The sequence below is a fragment of the Gallus gallus genome, chromosome 20, assembly GCF_016699485.2.
Source record: "Gallus gallus isolate bGalGal1 chromosome 20, bGalGal1.mat.broiler.GRCg7b, whole genome shotgun sequence".
Taxonomy (NCBI): domain Eukaryota; kingdom Metazoa; phylum Chordata; class Aves; order Galliformes; family Phasianidae; genus Gallus; species Gallus gallus.
Window position 1 is genome coordinate 6008459 of NC_052551.1, and position 16222 is coordinate 6024680.

A 16222-nucleotide genomic window follows, 5' to 3' on the forward strand; every position below is an offset into this window, starting at 1 on the left:
CAGTAATGGAAATTGATTAATGAAGCCCATCTGTAGGTGCTACAAAGGGCCAAATCTTCAGCTAACGAAAGCTTCCACTTTTAAAAACCAGAAAGGGGAAGGGGACATAAAACTGAAAAACAAACAGGAGCATTTGATCATTTAGTGGTGAAAAGATCAGGCACTCCTTAGTTGCAGAGTTATATTTTTGTGCATTGTGTCAATGATTGGAAACCATATGTTTAAGACCAGCTTCAATAGTATCAGTAGCTGCAGTCCTCCTCTCGGATTACTTTTTACTGCCTGCCTAATTTTGAGCTATAATAGCTAACTTGCACTTTGTTTATTGCTTACAAATGTTCTGAATTTTGATAAAGCAGGTTAAACAACACATATTGGTTCATCATCAGTACTAAAGACCCAACTAGCAATTTGTTTAACATTGTGGCCTATGACTTTGAAAATAACTATTTCTTAGAAAAAAAGAAAAAAACCAAGAAAAATCTTACACTGGCTCACAGCACAGAATACAGGATGTTAGCACTGGATCCTTCATGCAGCTCTTGTGTCATCCCCAGAAGAATCCACCCTGCAGAACCTTTTGGCATCGCCAACGCAACCAAGCAGAAGCACCATTACCCCTCCTCACATAATGCTCCTGCTAAGCAGCCAGTCCCCAGTGAAGTGCTTTATCATACTGAGGTCAGTCCAGCTGTATTAAAATTATGATTCAAGTCTTTGCAGAGTCAGACCCTTAGTACTTCTAAGGATTTGACACTAATACATGAAATAGCTCTTTAGAAGTAATTCTGTTTATCTGTATAACAGAGAAGCTTCAAAATAGTCTCCAGCTTTTGTTATTTACATCTCGTTTATGTGAGGACAGTGTACCTCTCTGTTTTTAAAGCACTGCATAAATTAATGACGTTCTAACAATAACAGTGGCAGCAGTTCTGGGCCCTTACCAGAAAGGAAGCAACCATTAGCCCTGAGAATGAAAATTCCCTGCAGTCCACAAAATAATGTGTTAGGAAATGGGGTTGCCAACTTTTGCAATTTTGTTGAAAGTCTTCTTAAGCGCGAGGGTTTCTCTTCACAAAGCCTGAGCTCTGGCATTGTGTTTTGATGCAAGATTGTCAGTTTGAGAAGACAAGTAAGTTACTCAGCACTGTGGTTGCAAAGATAAATTGAAAACATGAACCCATGGACGAGAGAACAATCAGCAAGAGCCCAGCATGCATCGCTTCTAAAATCTTACACTTGGTAAAAGAACTTTGTGACGCTTGAGGTCTGACTTTGGGTGTTTCTATGCTTGAGGTTAACAATATTTAGTACCCAGCAAACCCTTTCTACCTTTTTGAGAGCTTGTCACTTAGGTTTGTGCCAGAGAGTGACATGAGATCTCAACTGTCAGAGAGCCTGCTGGAGGCCAAAACATCGACCCATTCCTTATCTGTGCTGACGTAACCATGTTCATTCCTACTATGAGGTGGACAGCAAAAAGTGGAATTACTTCCTCAAGGAACACACTTTGTATAGTACCAGCCCGCTGACTGGGAGCACTTCCATGTGGTGAATACCTGACCTTTCTCCGGTTTCCATTCACTACATTCATTATATGGCACATGGGAAGAAGCACAGGGAGGACCCCAATCCATAATCCCATCCACAGGGCAGGAACCAGCTTGTTTCCCTGACTTCCTATACCACCTTTAAGATCTACAGGCATTTTGCTGGTTACTAGCAATGATGAAAATACTTAAAATTCCTAATTGAAAGTATATGCTTTATCTTCCTCTTCTCACCCTTTTCCCACTACACCCTTATCTGCTTTTCTAAATATTGCATACAATGTTTTTGGTAAATAGAAAGGATTTTGGAGTAGACAATAATGTTTGCCCACAGGCTCAGAAAAGGTGTTTCTGGCATCAATTCGCAAGTTGCAAAAATTACTTATGCTGAAAGGGACAAGGAGTGTCTTTCTGTGTGCAGGGTGCTGTACAAACAATGAGGTCCTGGTCTCTGACTGCCTTTCTGTGGCATTACCACAAACAATACTAATTCTTAAATACCTGCCTGGCTTTAAGCACTTAAGTAAATAATTGTATTGATTGTTACAGGACTATTCACATGCATAAAGCTAAGCATATATTTAAATATATTGTGAAATCAGGGATTGAGTGAATTTTGCATGCAAGGCATTTTTAAATGATTAGTATATAGGAACTTATTTGTTAAGATCAGCTACAAAAGCAGCTAATGTGGCAATTAGTTTTCTGGGCAGGGCTGGGGGAAAAGGAAGAGATTTTTTTTCAAAACAGATCCTGAGAGACCCAAATGCTTACTTGTGCCTCAGAGACTCCTCACCAGCACCAAGATTACAAGAAAAAAAGGAAGCAAGGAGGTCCCCTGAACCCATGATCCCTGAGAGTTTAATGTGGCAGCGGTGTAAGCTCAGTGCTGCAGATAACCCATGGGGAAATCATGGGGTTAGCACTGAGAACTGATGGGGAATAACAACTGAAAGAGCTTTGGTTTTCCTAGGCCGGCAGGAGGTAGCTCATGCTAGGAAGCTTGCCAGCTCCACGCTGATGCTGGGAGCTTTGTCTCCTTAGGACTGTAGGAACACACTTTGCAGTCAAACTGATCTGAGAGATTTTGATAGTAAAAACAGCTGTCTCGTTGCAAGTGATGTTTTTGTTCCATTGTCAAAATTTTGAGTTAAATCCATGAGTGGGCTGCAGCTTGTTCAAACCCTGAACTCAACACCCTTTATGTTCCTTTGGCTTTTCCACAGCAGTTCCTGGGATCTCCCCTTCCTGAGGAAAGGGCTAGGTGTAATAAAAGCTGTCAGGGCAAGGACTGGAGGCTCTCGTCCGCTATCGAGCCAGAACAGGAGAGCTGCAGCCTGCCCTGAACTGCTGGAAAGGGGGGAGGAAAGAGAAAGAGTAGGGCACAGAAGCAAAACACCTCGATGCCACCGTGGCCAGGCTGCTTCCCCAGCAAGCAGGTACGCTGGTGGGCAGGGGTGGATATGTGCTACCTGTGTGCTGGGACAGAGCGAAGCACAAAGACACCCTTTGTGCTCTTTGGCTTTTCCACCTCCATATGGCCATGGATGCAGCCCGATTCCTGCGGGCATTCTGTTGGAGACAGAAGCAGGATGGTGTGGGGTGGGGGGGTTCAGCCATGGGGACAAGGAGCTGTGCAATGCCCTGTGTCGGTGAGAGCAGAGGGATGCCTTGTGTGAGTGAGGTTGCTCCTGCAGCTCTGCGAGTCTTGTGGTAGTGAGGCAGAGTGTGTAAAAGAAATAAACTTCCCCCAAATATTCTTTTAAAATTGACATTTAAAAATTGATGCAGGAGTCAAGGTTGTGTTCAAATGCCCACGTTTTAAATCAAGAATCCCTCTTAAAACATACAGCTAAACGTAGGTTGAGAACATCAATCCAGATAAAGCTGAAAGCAGAAAACACGTTGACGGGAGTACCTGCTACCAAGCGAAAGCACGGCCCGGCATGTTAGAAAGCGCGGGGGAGCGCTGAGCACAGCAGGCAGAAGCAGCGGGCTCGTTCAGGGGGACACGTTGGTGACCGCAGCGAGAGGCTGTCCCGCGCTCCGGCCGGGCCCCGCGGCGTGCGGGAGCCGCTGGAAGCTCCTCCTCCGCCGGGCCGGGCTGTAGCGAGCGGCGGGACAGCTCCGAGGGCGCACGCTGCGAGGCGACGCGGCCCCACGCGTGCGGTAGGTGCGGGGCGGGACGGCTGCCTGCAGGGCTAGTGCGCGGATGTGCGGGGCTGTGCGGGGCCGGCGGAGCGGTGCGGGGCTGCCCTGGGGCGGGCTCGGTGCGGGGAAGCAACAGGTCGGGCTCGCAGGGGACGGACCCTCTCGAGGTCACGCACCGCGGGGAAGCGTGGCGGGGAGGGGTGGGCGCAGCGCGGGGTGCGGAGCCGCCGCCCCGCTCCGCTCCTATCCGCGGGCATGCGCGCCTGCCTCGCACATGCTCACTGCGCCCGCGGCGGGCGCGCACACTCCGCAGCGCTGCGGCTCCGGTGAGTACGGGCGGGGGAACGACAGTCCGCTGCCCGCCCCGCACCCGCGGAGGGGCCGGAGGCGGCGGGGTTCCGTGAGCGGCTGCCCGGCGATCCCGCGTTCCCGGCCGGCGCGGAGCGGAGCGGTGCGCAGCGCCTGTCCCGGCCCCGCCGCTTCCCGCGGACGCTCTGCGGGACGAAACGCGGCAGCGCCTCGGGGTCCTACGGGCGCGGCTGCGGCGGGGTTAATTGGTGCGGTTATTTGATGCGCTGCGGACCGTCCGGCTTACCTTAAGCCCGCTTCGGTTAGCTATTCTATTGCAAACTGAAATGTGCGTTTAAATAAAGTTAGTTATGCTCCTTTTTGCAATTGCTCCTGTGAGGAAAATTTCTCGGGTGATTGATGCGCTTGAAGTACACTTTTTGGAGCGTTAAGTTATGCCCGAGCGCAGTGAACAGCCTCTAACGGAAATTAGCGATGGTACACAACTCCTGTTTTCGGACGTTTCGAATGGTGCTATGTTCTACAGGGTGAAAATTTAGTTGTTAAATGCGTATGGTTAACCAATAAACATTTAATCAAAATTTATTAACGGGAATTCTGTTCAGCACGCTATCAAATTCACACATCCCTTGACTTCGTTCAGGGCAATAGCAGGAATATCGCATTGTTTAATCCTTCTTGTGGACTTTGTGATTCGCTGAAAGCCTCCTCCCTCTGTGCTGCTCTCTCCAGGAGGTTTTCCCCGGAAACTTTGGGGAAGGACGGCAAAATGCTTTCTGCCCACTCTGCGTGTGTTAGGGGGACCCGGTCCCTAAAAACTGGGATGTATCTAAACTACAGTTTCTATGTATAAGCTGATGTTTCGTAGCTCCTTCCACGCATCCCACGTTGCACTGTGGTTTGTGCTACATGTTTCTACGTACGAGATAATTTTTCTTCTTGCCTGTTTTACTTTGAATAAACAGTTTCTTCTCTTACACAAACCTGAATTCTTAATTCTGCCTTGAAACTTAAGGCTCAAATATTATGGGCTCAGATATTTCATACGTAAATAGGAAAGGCTTACCGTACAAATAACCTGAAAATACTTAGCGCTTGCAGCTTTGGGAACATTCCAAAACCTTTTAAAATATATGCTGAAAACTCACTTGCAATGATGCTACAGCTAATAACTTGATGCAATTACTCTAATTTGCATCTTTAAAAAGAAAGAAAGAAAGAAAAAACTTCCTGTGTGATGCAAAATTAAATTAAGTTTTTGAGTCAAATTGTCCAGCGAATTCTCGTGTCTCTGTCTCTTCTATGTCCCCAGCCAGCAGGTCAAAACATTTGGCCTAATAACAAGTGTGTACTCCTTTGGTTTTAGGCCATCGTTTTATTTTGCTTTGCTTTGTTCAGCCCGCTCCCCTCAGCTCATTTTCTTGTACAGCACTATGTAAAGCCTTGATTCCCACGCCTCGCTAATGCTATCACCAGCATTTGGCTGAAAGATTTGAACTGGGCTCCTGTTTCAAATATCTCGCAACCTTGGCAGTATTAAATTTCATTAGAAAAGCTTCATTAGGGGGAAATAAATATATTGTTGGTAATTCCCCCTTCATCTGTAAATCCCACATTCAGTGTTCTATGTACAGACGCACCTTGATTGTACAAAGGGATTTGACTCACGTATTCATACGAAGACCATGATCTCAGAATATCCATTTCAGGAATCTTGCGTGTTCCTCTGCTGTTGTCCTTCCATAGATGGCCAACGTGACGGATTTTTTCTGAAAATGAAAATAGTTTAACTGTGAATCCTGCAAATATTAGTGGTATGTTAAAGCTCAAGCCAGTAAGGTGCCCTGCTGTAGTCACTGTGGCTGCATTTGTATGCCGGTGTGTGTAGGTACACGCTGCTGAGAAAGAAAACAATTAAAGAAGTCAGTAATTTTCTGCTGTCTTCCTGACTGTTATTTATGATGTGTAGTAATAAAACAGCTATTCTGAATTCAGCTATAATTCTCGTCAGTAAGATTTGTTTCTTCTGTGCCAAATTTTGCAGTAACCAGATGGCTTTAAGGTGTCTTCAGCTGGAAAGCAAGCAAGAACAGTACTGAAGACTAATTATTCCTTGCAGTAAATTTCTTCTGTAATAAATTCACAGGTTGTTAGACTTAATCTGTGGAAATGATTGTTAAGATTACTTGTGCAGTGAAAAATGCTTTTAAAATTTTGTTCCTAAAAAAAAAAGTTCTTAGAATGCCAGGAAAATGTTTTTGAGTTAACTTTGCCTCGTTGTAGTTACTTTTATTAGGGATGAACTCTTAAGCTGCAAATTCAAATCCTTTTCATAAACGATGGAACGCTGCAGTTTTAACATGATGAATTTTAATATATCCCATAAGTTGAGGGCTCGTTTTTTAGATGAAGTGGGAAAACTTTTACGGCCCTTTCTGATGGGTAGTTACTGTATGCATGTGTATTATTGACAGCAAGAGTGATATTGCTGTACTAACAATCAAGTTCTTTTCATTACATTTCACACTGTACTACACGGGACAGAAAATAGTTACACCAAAGAGGAAAAGGTAGAAGTGAGCAAAATGTTCCTTCACTTTTCTAATGAAGAGCCAGAAAGACCATCTTGGATGGGGCTGTTTTTAAGAGGTCTCATCAAAAAACAATTGCTCATGGCAGCCCAATTCTTAAAACAATTCTTCATTCTTATTTGCAGATCTTAACTCAAGTAAGGATGTTTAACAAACACCCTGCTTTAATCAGGTGAGGATAAGCCCCTCAATTAGGACGCAAATAGTTGTGTACTGTGGTTGTGTCATTTGGGGCCTGGAGGTGTTGCCATTTGCCGGTAGATTTGGTGCTGCCAAAGTGTTGAATCAGGAGAGATGAGAAAACAGGAATAAGGATGTAGGACTATGCAGTCATCTTGTAAAATATTTTTGATCACAGTGTACAAAACTAGACCCAGTTTCTTTCTTTGGCAAGAAGTTGATTTACTGCTGAAAATAGTGGGAGAGGAAAATTGGATCCAAAACAGTGACTGCCACCATATCGACAGTTCCAGTGAATGTGTCACAGAATGAATATTAAATTTAAAGTAATTAAGCTTATTTTCCTTATTTTCAGCCACTCTTCCTGGTAGGACTTTAATTGTATTTAAGTTACTTCAAAAGTACCTAAAATGAGAAGAAAAAGATTTACATGGGCATAATCCTTCCCATTTAAAATTGTTTGTCTGCAGCTGCTTAAGTCCTAGCATTAGAAGTCACCTATAAACATGTTTATTTAGCATCAGTGTTATCTGTTAGATTGTACATGGTTCATTAACATGGAGAGAATACGTTTTGTTTAATAGAGTGTGGGAGCTGCCAGAGGTCAGAAGAGGTTGTTTGCCTGAAGTCGAGATGGCATCTTGGCTTTGCTCTCATTCTGTTTGTCACCTCTTCTGTCTCCGGGAAATGCTTCATTAGGGCAGTTGTGTTAAGGCGTTTTTCCTCGTGTTTTAGTGCAGAGGCTCCATAGAAAGCCAGAAGTATGCTGCGAGGCGGTGGTAAGGCTCTTGGGAATTTTAAGGAAGGTTTGTTGTAATTTGTGGAGGATTGGTTTAGATGGAGTTGGATTAAGAAAGACACTAGAAAGAGAAGAGCCATAAGGGAGAGGGGAGCCTGGAAAGTTGTTGGGACAACAAGCAGCATAGCCGTGAGTTGTATTTTACAGAAATAGGGAGACTGGTGGTTTGGTGTCTTAAAAGATTGAGAATGTTTTGTGTGCTGTTGAATTACATTTTGTCACTGTTGTTGTGGTTGGGTCACAACTGGACTGGAGATGGCTGTAGCTGGTGGTGATGCTGAGCTGAGAACCAACAGGTGAGCTGGTGCCTTCAGCTGCAGGGACGGAGCAGGACTGGGCCCTTTCTGTCTCCCCTGAAACTTGCTGGGTGCTGTCTGCTCCTGCTTCTCTTAACGGTATGCTTGGAAATACAGAACAGTACTGGAGACACTGGAAATACCTTGTATAGAAACAGCTACGGCTTCATGTTTGAAAAGGTTATTTCAGTTGTTTTAATACTACTTATGTATAGATGCTAGCAGCCATGCACTACACGCAGTATTCTGAGGGAGAGATGCACATGTGCATTTTTTACTGGAGCTTTTTGAAAATGTTTCTGAGTATTTCTGACAAGCTGGTGAATTACTCCACCTAAAATGGAATGGGGGTTGCTTGTGATTTTTTTTGTTTGTTTGTTTTTTGTTTGTTTGTTTTTGCTTTGGATGGAAAAAATGGTACATTTCATTTCAGCTAGAAAAACAGAAAATTGAATTCTATTATTTTTATCAGACAAGGACCCTTAGTAGATCGTAACCAAAAGGCATCAAATAAAATGAACATTACAGTAAGTATAGATCAAAGTGGCTGTAGAAGATGCAATATGAATGAAGCTTACTGCAAATGTGCAGTTTTTTCAAAAGCAGGACAGTAAAAATAGGTTAAAAAAATAAACTGAGCTTCAGTGTTGATTATAAGTTGTAACTGAAATACATCAAGGGTCTGGATATTGTTGTTTTTGTTTTTGTTTAAAACCAGCCAACACATCTATTTCTAAAGAATAGTAGGTTGTCTCAAATGGCTAGAGAGAAAACAAAAATAACTTCTATGTCGAGGGGGGGAATGTCTGGTGTAGAGTTTTTTCCTTGAATTATTTTCAACAAGTACTTACTCTGTTCTGTATTTTTAAGAAATTATGTGGACAGCAATTTTGTTTCTTTACCAAGGCAGTGAAAACACCAAGAATCCTTTTTATAATTTGGAAAGAATGTCAAAAGAATGAAGTAGTTAAACCTAAGTGTATTAGATCATACGCTCTAAATGCATAAATAAGCATAACTGCAATCACAGAAACCAATGTTAAAACCACCAGGAAAACTCACCCACAAACCCTAATGACTTAAAGGGAATGACCTCAGCCATTGTGAAATTTGTGCCTATTTGTTGACTGACATTTTCTGTAGAAGCAGATTGCGTGTTTCACTGGGGTGTGGGATTTTGTTGTTTGAAAGACTGCTGTTGTGTTGGTTTTTTTTCTGTCGCTGCCAGGTTTGAATAGAAAGAGTGAAAATGGGATTGAGGCAAGGAGACCCTGCGTGTGCCTTGGGCCTCAGCAGTTTGGAAAGCAGGTGAAGGGTTGTTATTGATGGACAGAGACTGGTAGGAATTTATAGAAGTTTGTTTTTCAGATGTTAGAAACTTCCTTGATGATAGTCCATTTCTAATTTATTCCCAACTGGTTTTCTCCTAAGGAAATGAAAGTTTAAGGTATTTGATTACAAACCTAAGATTTGTCTTTGCTGTGAGTGCTGCATGAAATACTGGTGTCATTCATCTCCTCTCTGCTTTTTTGAGAGGTAAATGATGCATAGTAGAACCTCAACTTGCCACTGCTGTGGCACGAGCTAATAATTCAGCAAAACTGAAATCTTCCATTATTCCAACAGCAAAAAAATTCTATAGGGTTGTTTTTAAATTAACCAGCACTACAGACTGCAAGCCTAGTCAAAGCCAAGTAGCTCTGTAGACATGGTTCCTCTCTGCTGGCTCCTCCTGGCAGTGGGCTCCTACTTTTCTGGGCTGCAGTAATTAAAGAAGGCCCAGATTTAATTGTCTCTTCATAGCTGCACAGACAGTTTTAAGAAAAGTGCTATTTTTATATTCTTTGATGCCTAACTCCAGACGTTTGGTCTTACGGTGCAGAAATCCTCATTTGCCATCCTTGCTTTTTGGAAGAAAAACTGCCCAGCTAAACAAATAAATAAAAATCCTAAATAAAAAGAACAGCTTGGGACTAGTCAGCCCAGATAGTAATTAGTTAACCCACAGAGATCTAATGCCTTGCTCTGTGCTAAAGAGAGCGACTTCACAGACCAACTCGACCGGAGTAGGAAAGAGTTGTATTTCTAAACAAAGGCAAGAGGACGTGGGGAAAATTTCTTAAACTCAGCAAATGCCTTAAAAAGTGGAAATGCCTCTAGGATTACTCAAGCATCCACAAGAAACAGTGAGGGGAAAGTGAAGCAAGGCATCTGAAATTTCTTGTTTTTTAAATAGGTTGAGTAAGCAAAGTGTTCTCAGGGCCCCTGTTATTTACAACTTAGTCCGTGCACCATGCAGAGATCCTCATCAGCTGTCTTAAAGGCAAGTTTCGCATCTATTGCAAGTTGTATCTTTTGATGAAATGCTTGATTCAGTTCTTTGCCGTTTAATTGTCCTACAACTGCTTTGAAATAACTTTGATCAGTTTTGAATATAGATCTGTATCACCAGTTTTGATTCCCCTTGCGACTGTGCTTCTCTACTGGATTACCATCATTAGAGTTTAATTGTAACTCTCTAAAAATTATTTAAGATTTTAATTAAAGTTCAAATGTATTTACAAAGTGCTTCTCTTCCAGTAAATATTGATAGAGATAGCTTCAGCTGAAGTCCTGCTATGCAAATGCATGTTTATTCAATTTTTGTGGCTGAAACAACTCAATTATTTTATTTTTTTTTTAGAATTGAGCAATAGTTTTTATTTGAAAAGAGATGTTGTTTATCCATCCTTCATCAAACTAAAATGTGCAATTTTTATGAAGTGTAATACTTTTGTAAATAAAGCATTTGAACACTTTATTGGCTGTGTCCAAATTTTACTTTTTTTAAGAATATATGCTATTGGGTTTTATACAACTTTTTTTTAAATTTATTAAACTCTTTTGTTAAGTGCCGTATTGATATTCCACCTCTCTACCGAGATACAGAATTAGGAGTAAGTCAGCTTTAATGCTTGTAGCAAAATAAATCGTCTCTTTCACTATGTTTAACTGTGGGCAAATATGCTTAACTGTGGCAAAATATATATCTGGTCCTGCTCTCCCTAGTTTTCAGTCATCTCATTTAAATGAGGAATGTCCCCTACTGAGAGGGAACAGTTTTAAATCTTCTGTATCTGTTGCATAAGTGTATTTTTTAAAAAAAGTTTCCAATTGTAAAGGCTGTCTGTGCAAGTCAGACTGACTTCTCTAGTGTCCGAGCCTTGCAAAACAGGAGCAGGAATTGCCATGTCTCTGTGCTATCTGTGCTCATAGGCCTTATTTGCAACTTGGCAAAGGTCTTCTGCAGCAGTTAGCAAAAGGAAAGAAATCCAGAACCAGTGGAAGCCGGTACAGCTCCCCAGGCAGGAGGTGCTGCAGCCCTCACTGTAACAGCAGATGGAACCTCCTGCAAAGAGAGACCTTTGCAGTGATTTGACTCCGTCCAGCATCTTCTATGGCCTAATGCTCTTGGGTGTGTTGGTGGAGTTATCTTTTTAGCGGCAAAATAAGGCTAGGCACCAGTTATTTTTATTTACTGTTATAAAATAAGCAAGATCCTAATTCTGTTTAATGTTTATAGACTGTTGTGTAAACCTCTACTGTAGAGGAATCTTGTTTTTAATAAAATTCAGTACTCTTTGAATAAAAATCAAACTTAGGTTTCTGACTTAAACACACCATCTTTCAGCAGTGCTGCAAATATGTGTACAATACAATGTAAGGTTCTTCTGTTTAAAAACTTTGACAGACCTTTGCTGTATCTCGTTAAAATGACTTTGCCCTCTTCAGTACTGCTGCACCTGAAAATTTTAGGTGGTAATTTGAAAGAATGCATATTTACCCTTAACATATGATTTAATATTGTTTGTTTGGCAAGCATCCCTCCTGTTTGCTGCAACAGATTAAGATAATTTGAGAAAGAGAAATGGCTGGGATGGGAGACTAGGGAAGTAAACTGACTCTTCTATAAAATATTTGAGATCTTGTAAAACTTATGGGCTAGATTAATTTTGAGACAGCACTTATGACCCCCTGCAAGGTTAGGGGTAAGGGGTAGAGACGATGCTTGGTCTAGAATAGAAAGTAATAAAGGATGCTACTGCTGGAAGTAGGATGCATTGATGTTAGAATTGGGTGCTTTCCTTCCTACATACTAGCACCGCTTCTTCCCCCCATCCCTGCTGCCACAAATCAGGATTATTCAATCACAACAGCAGTTTATCTGTTTGTGGAGTGAGATGGTTGCTTAACAGTGCACAGAAGCATCGTGCCCTGGTTTAGGATAGGAAGTGGAAAACGAATATTATTTTGAACTTGAACTTTGTGAGCAGGCAGAAAGTAATTATCAGAGCTGGAACTCCCCCGGGAGAAGTGGGGGAGTGATGCACTGCACTTGTAAGAAGCGCTGTGGGATCTTAAATATCTCGTCGTCTTTAATGCTTTGGTTTTATATTTCTGCTTTTTAATTGATCTTCCACTCCTCATTTTTTTTTTCTTTGGCAAATGGAGGAAGAGACAATTGCGTGTAGACTTGGTGTTCTGTATTTATTAATAGATGCTCCTCCTCGTCTCTTGCTGGTGGGGCAGGACTGATTTTACATCTTGGTCTCGGTGTTGCTTTCAATTGTAAAAGGAACTCTTTCACTACCTGGATTATTTAATAGGCTACTGATGATTAAGAGCATATAATTGTGAAGCCATTGAATTAGAAATTCTGAGTAAGCCACTCAGGTATAGTATTATTTATAAACCACAGAAGTTTATCTGTGCTGTAATATAGAAAACTAGACTGTCAGTCTGCAATTATGAAGTTAATATTTTGAATATCACCTTTTTAATAAGCACATCGCTTATTAATTATTATTATTATTAAAATAATACTGTGAGCTCTTTCTAGAAAAAAAAGCAAAAAGGCAAATTTCTGTCTTCACTAGTTTTTCATTATTTATTTATTGCTATTTTGCTGTGACTTCAGCAACGTATGACTTAAGATTTTTATTTTTGCTGGTTCTTTACAAGTTCCTCAACAAAGAACAGTCAGCACAAGATTTCACATTTCCTTACAGACTGTACAGTACCTTTTGTAGACATTGAAAGTATTGTTCTGTTTAAAGTTAGATAATTAAACAACAAAGGGAAAAGATTTTTGCTTACGTTGTAAGGCGGTGCTTCTAACTATCAAATTTTGTTCTTGGGGAGGAGCTTCATCTTTAAAATATAATATTCATTTTTAATATAAATATAGGAAATAAAATATGTTCCTTATGATACTTCATCATGATGTCTCTTTGATGAAGTTTGCAACGCTATTTTACTTCTGTATTAACAGAGTCTGTGGATTTTTATTTTTGAATTTTAAGGGTAGCAAAATTAAATGACTTAAAAAAATGGGGGATGATTTATTGTAGCACAGTAGGAGAAATTCATCTTGAGATTTTAATATCTTCCACCTGGTATAGAAATAAAAAGAAAGTAGTCTTTAGCTGGTGACTAATTTGTCACTAATACTCAGGGGTTCCTTCATTACAATGCAAAGATGTCAGTTTTGAGAGAAACATACGGTAAAAGAGCCGAGTGCAACTTCCTGTAGCAGGACACTTAGAAAAAGGAGAAAAATAAAGGTCTGGAAAGCAGCCGAAGCTGTGTGTAGGAAGGCTCTAAAGCTATCAATCAGGGCAAAACGATTGGGGAAGGATTTTACCTGCAGGCTTCAGAGGTATTCATTAGGACATGTTCAAGGAGGAAAGTCACTCGATATGGCTCCAGAGGAGGAGCCCTGGCAAGCAGTAATACCCTGACTGACGCTCAGTTCTCCTCCGAAGTGCACGTACTGCATTCTGGTAACTGTCTGAGGAGGAACTGTATTGTGGTGGTGTTCAGTCTGTTTTTTTTAAAGACATTTCTTACTGATGTCTTTCATACTTCGTCACAGTGTTCAATGACTTGCACCGAAGACTTAGCAGAGTTTAAAAGAATACTGCTGGAGAATATCTGCATCTACTGACAGCTCAAAGCCAAGCGACTAAGCATCTCTGTTATGTCAGTCTCAACAAGTCCCTTTTGCCAGCAGAAAACCATTCTGGTGTCCAGAACCTTGCATGTCTGGTGTCATCCCTCTGCTGTAATAACAAATGTTTGGTTTAGTTCCCATCCTTCCAGCACTGTGGTTTCATGACAGTGATAGTGTAAGGAGGGAGGAGTGTGAGCAGCCACAGTACTAGGAGAGAATGGGTCTCAATCCCTCAAGAAACCACTCTGTACTCACGTCGTATTTAAACAGACACAGTAAAATAAGAATGAGAAAGCTGGATAGAAGACATCTACTTACAACCAGCTCTAGAAACAGGACATAGGCAATTGGCCGTGGCAGCAAAGTGTGGAGCTGTGCCAGCGAGCCCTGCTGTGCGTGCTTCACCTGTGCAAGAGTTGCAGTAACGGGTCTGGTTTCCACTACAGGACTGGATGCTCTCAGATGCAGCAGCAGCTCTGCTTCTCTAGGGCTTTCTGTTTTATTCTTCCCTTGCTTTTTAATCCAAACAAACAGCTCACTGAGGAAGCCATGGGCTGGCTCTGTGCTCGGCAATTGTCTGTGACAGAAGCAGCAATTCATTGTCAGGTCTGCAGCGATGTTCAGCGTAGGAAACAGTGGTGAATACTGCACCAGGAGGCATACATGTAGGAAACAACATGCACGACCACTTTGTGGTATCAGCGTTCAAGCAGCAGGGGAAGCCCTGCTGTCCCTGCAGCCCCCAGGCCGTGTTCACACAGCTCTCTGCTTTCCTTGCTGGAGAGTGAGCTTCAATGGTAGCTGTTATGCAACTATTTGGATGAAACGGAAGATATTGATAATTGATTTTGCTGTGTTTCTTCCAGTTTAAATATATTCTTCAGTCAGATCACGAGGGAGTAAGGAACGGATGGATAAGAAGCATTTCTGTTCGCGCGGTGGGCGCTGGCCCTGTCCCTGGGCGGTGATTCCTGTCAGGAGCGCCGCGCCGTTCCTCCTCCCGCGCTCACCACAGCGCTCTTTCCCGCCCTTTTTCTCCCGTCCTGCGGGGGTTGCTGCTGGTTTGAGGTGGCGACAGGGAGAGAAAGAGAAAGCTGACAGAGGAGGCCGCTCTCGCTTCTCCCGTGTCCCACCTGAGGTAAGAGGCGATGGAACCTAAAATGTGGTTCCACCTTCTCAGAAGTCTCTGAGATGACTTCTGAGTGACTGAGATGATGACGCAAGCATCTTGTGGGCGTGAGTGATCCTGCACAGAAAATTGGACTTGTGCTTTCCTGATCTGTAGGGACTGGATCTCCTAAGTGACTGTTTCTAGTAGGGGTGCTTTTTTCCAGGTGAGGGATGGGCCACTTGGCTTCCTGCTGGTGATGGCAGCTCTGTGCCCAGGAGAAGCCTGGAGGAGGCAAACTGTGAAGGAGAAGGGCAAGGATCCTGCTCCTTGCAAAGGAAGAGGCTTTACTTTGAGAGGGATCTTGCCTTAAGCTTAACCTGTAGCATGTGAAGATGACCAAGTGGGGTTAGTGTGTCAGCAGGTATTAACAGACCCAGTTACTGTGCTGGCAAACTAACATTTTTGGAGGCTTCTCTCTTTTTCTCAAGAAACAGCCTTACGTTTATGCTTTCATCCTGGGAAGTAAGTTAGAAAGGTTGTTTGAAAGGCAGTGGGTTCAGGAGAGAGCTTTAAGTAAGCATTCTTACGCTTATTCTGGCAAGCCAAACTCTTGCCCAAAATGTTGCCTGCCATTCCACAGACAGACTGGTTGTCTTTTGTTAATTGTGCAGTGGTCCTTTAATTCTACAGGTAAACAAAACCTGCCAGGCTATGTTATCCTTCTTGCAGCCAGTTCTCTTTTGCTCAACACCTCAAGCAGAACTTGGTTTGAAATCCAATCTAGCGAGGTGCTGCCTCCCGCGGCAGACATGCTATTAAGGGCCACAGATGTCTCCTTAATGAAAGGGTTTTGTTGTGCCAACACGATGCTTTCTGTCCTTCCTCAAATGGATGCTTTCTGTGTTGGTGCAAATACCATTACCAGAAGAAACAGTATGGAACTTGCAATCTTGTGGTCACTGGAACATAAATGTCTGAGATTTTTCTTGGCATATACTCCTAAAGGTTAATGCACACTGGGCTTTTTTCAGTTACTGAAAATCAGGCCTTAAGTTGTATCTTTTTTTTTTTTTTTTTTTGTAGTGCCTCAAGTGGTTTATACACTCTAATGGCCTCTGGAAGTACAGCTTGTATTATAATCCGCAAATCAAATATTAGTAAAGAAGAAATAGCAGGGATGTGACTTGTGGAGGCATTTTTCAGATGGTCCCTGGCAGTGATTCGGTGAAGTGCTTAGGGGTTC

General features: G+C 42.3%; 1 protein-coding gene and 1 long non-coding RNA gene across 14 annotated transcripts in view; one reads left to right on the plus strand and one right to left on the minus strand.

The window, feature by feature from the left end:
* The first annotated feature begins 2843 nt into the window (after nt 1–2843).
* The window catches only part of EYA2 (EYA transcriptional coactivator and phosphatase 2), a 93190-nt gene continuing 79811 nt past the window's right edge, over nt 2844–16222 (plus strand). For 5 of the 13 annotated variants that reach the window (XM_025142168.3, XM_025142172.3, NM_204915.2 and 2 more), the window contains exon 1: nt 3657–3719. The gene's annotated coding sequence lies outside the window, so the exon portion shown is untranslated. Of the gene's footprint in view, nt 2990–3656; nt 3720–3971; nt 4028–14935; nt 15007–16222 lie in introns of those variants that run through there. The other 8 variants (XM_025142163.3, XM_025142165.3, XM_025142166.3 and 5 more) reach the window with 3 other exon arrangements.
* On the minus strand, nt 4564–14874 carry LOC121107333. The gene is made up of 2 exons (XR_005841271.2): nt 14187–14874; nt 4564–5779 (listed from the first exon to the last, which is right to left on the minus strand). It is a non-coding gene; the product is annotated as an uncharacterized LOC121107333 (long non-coding RNA).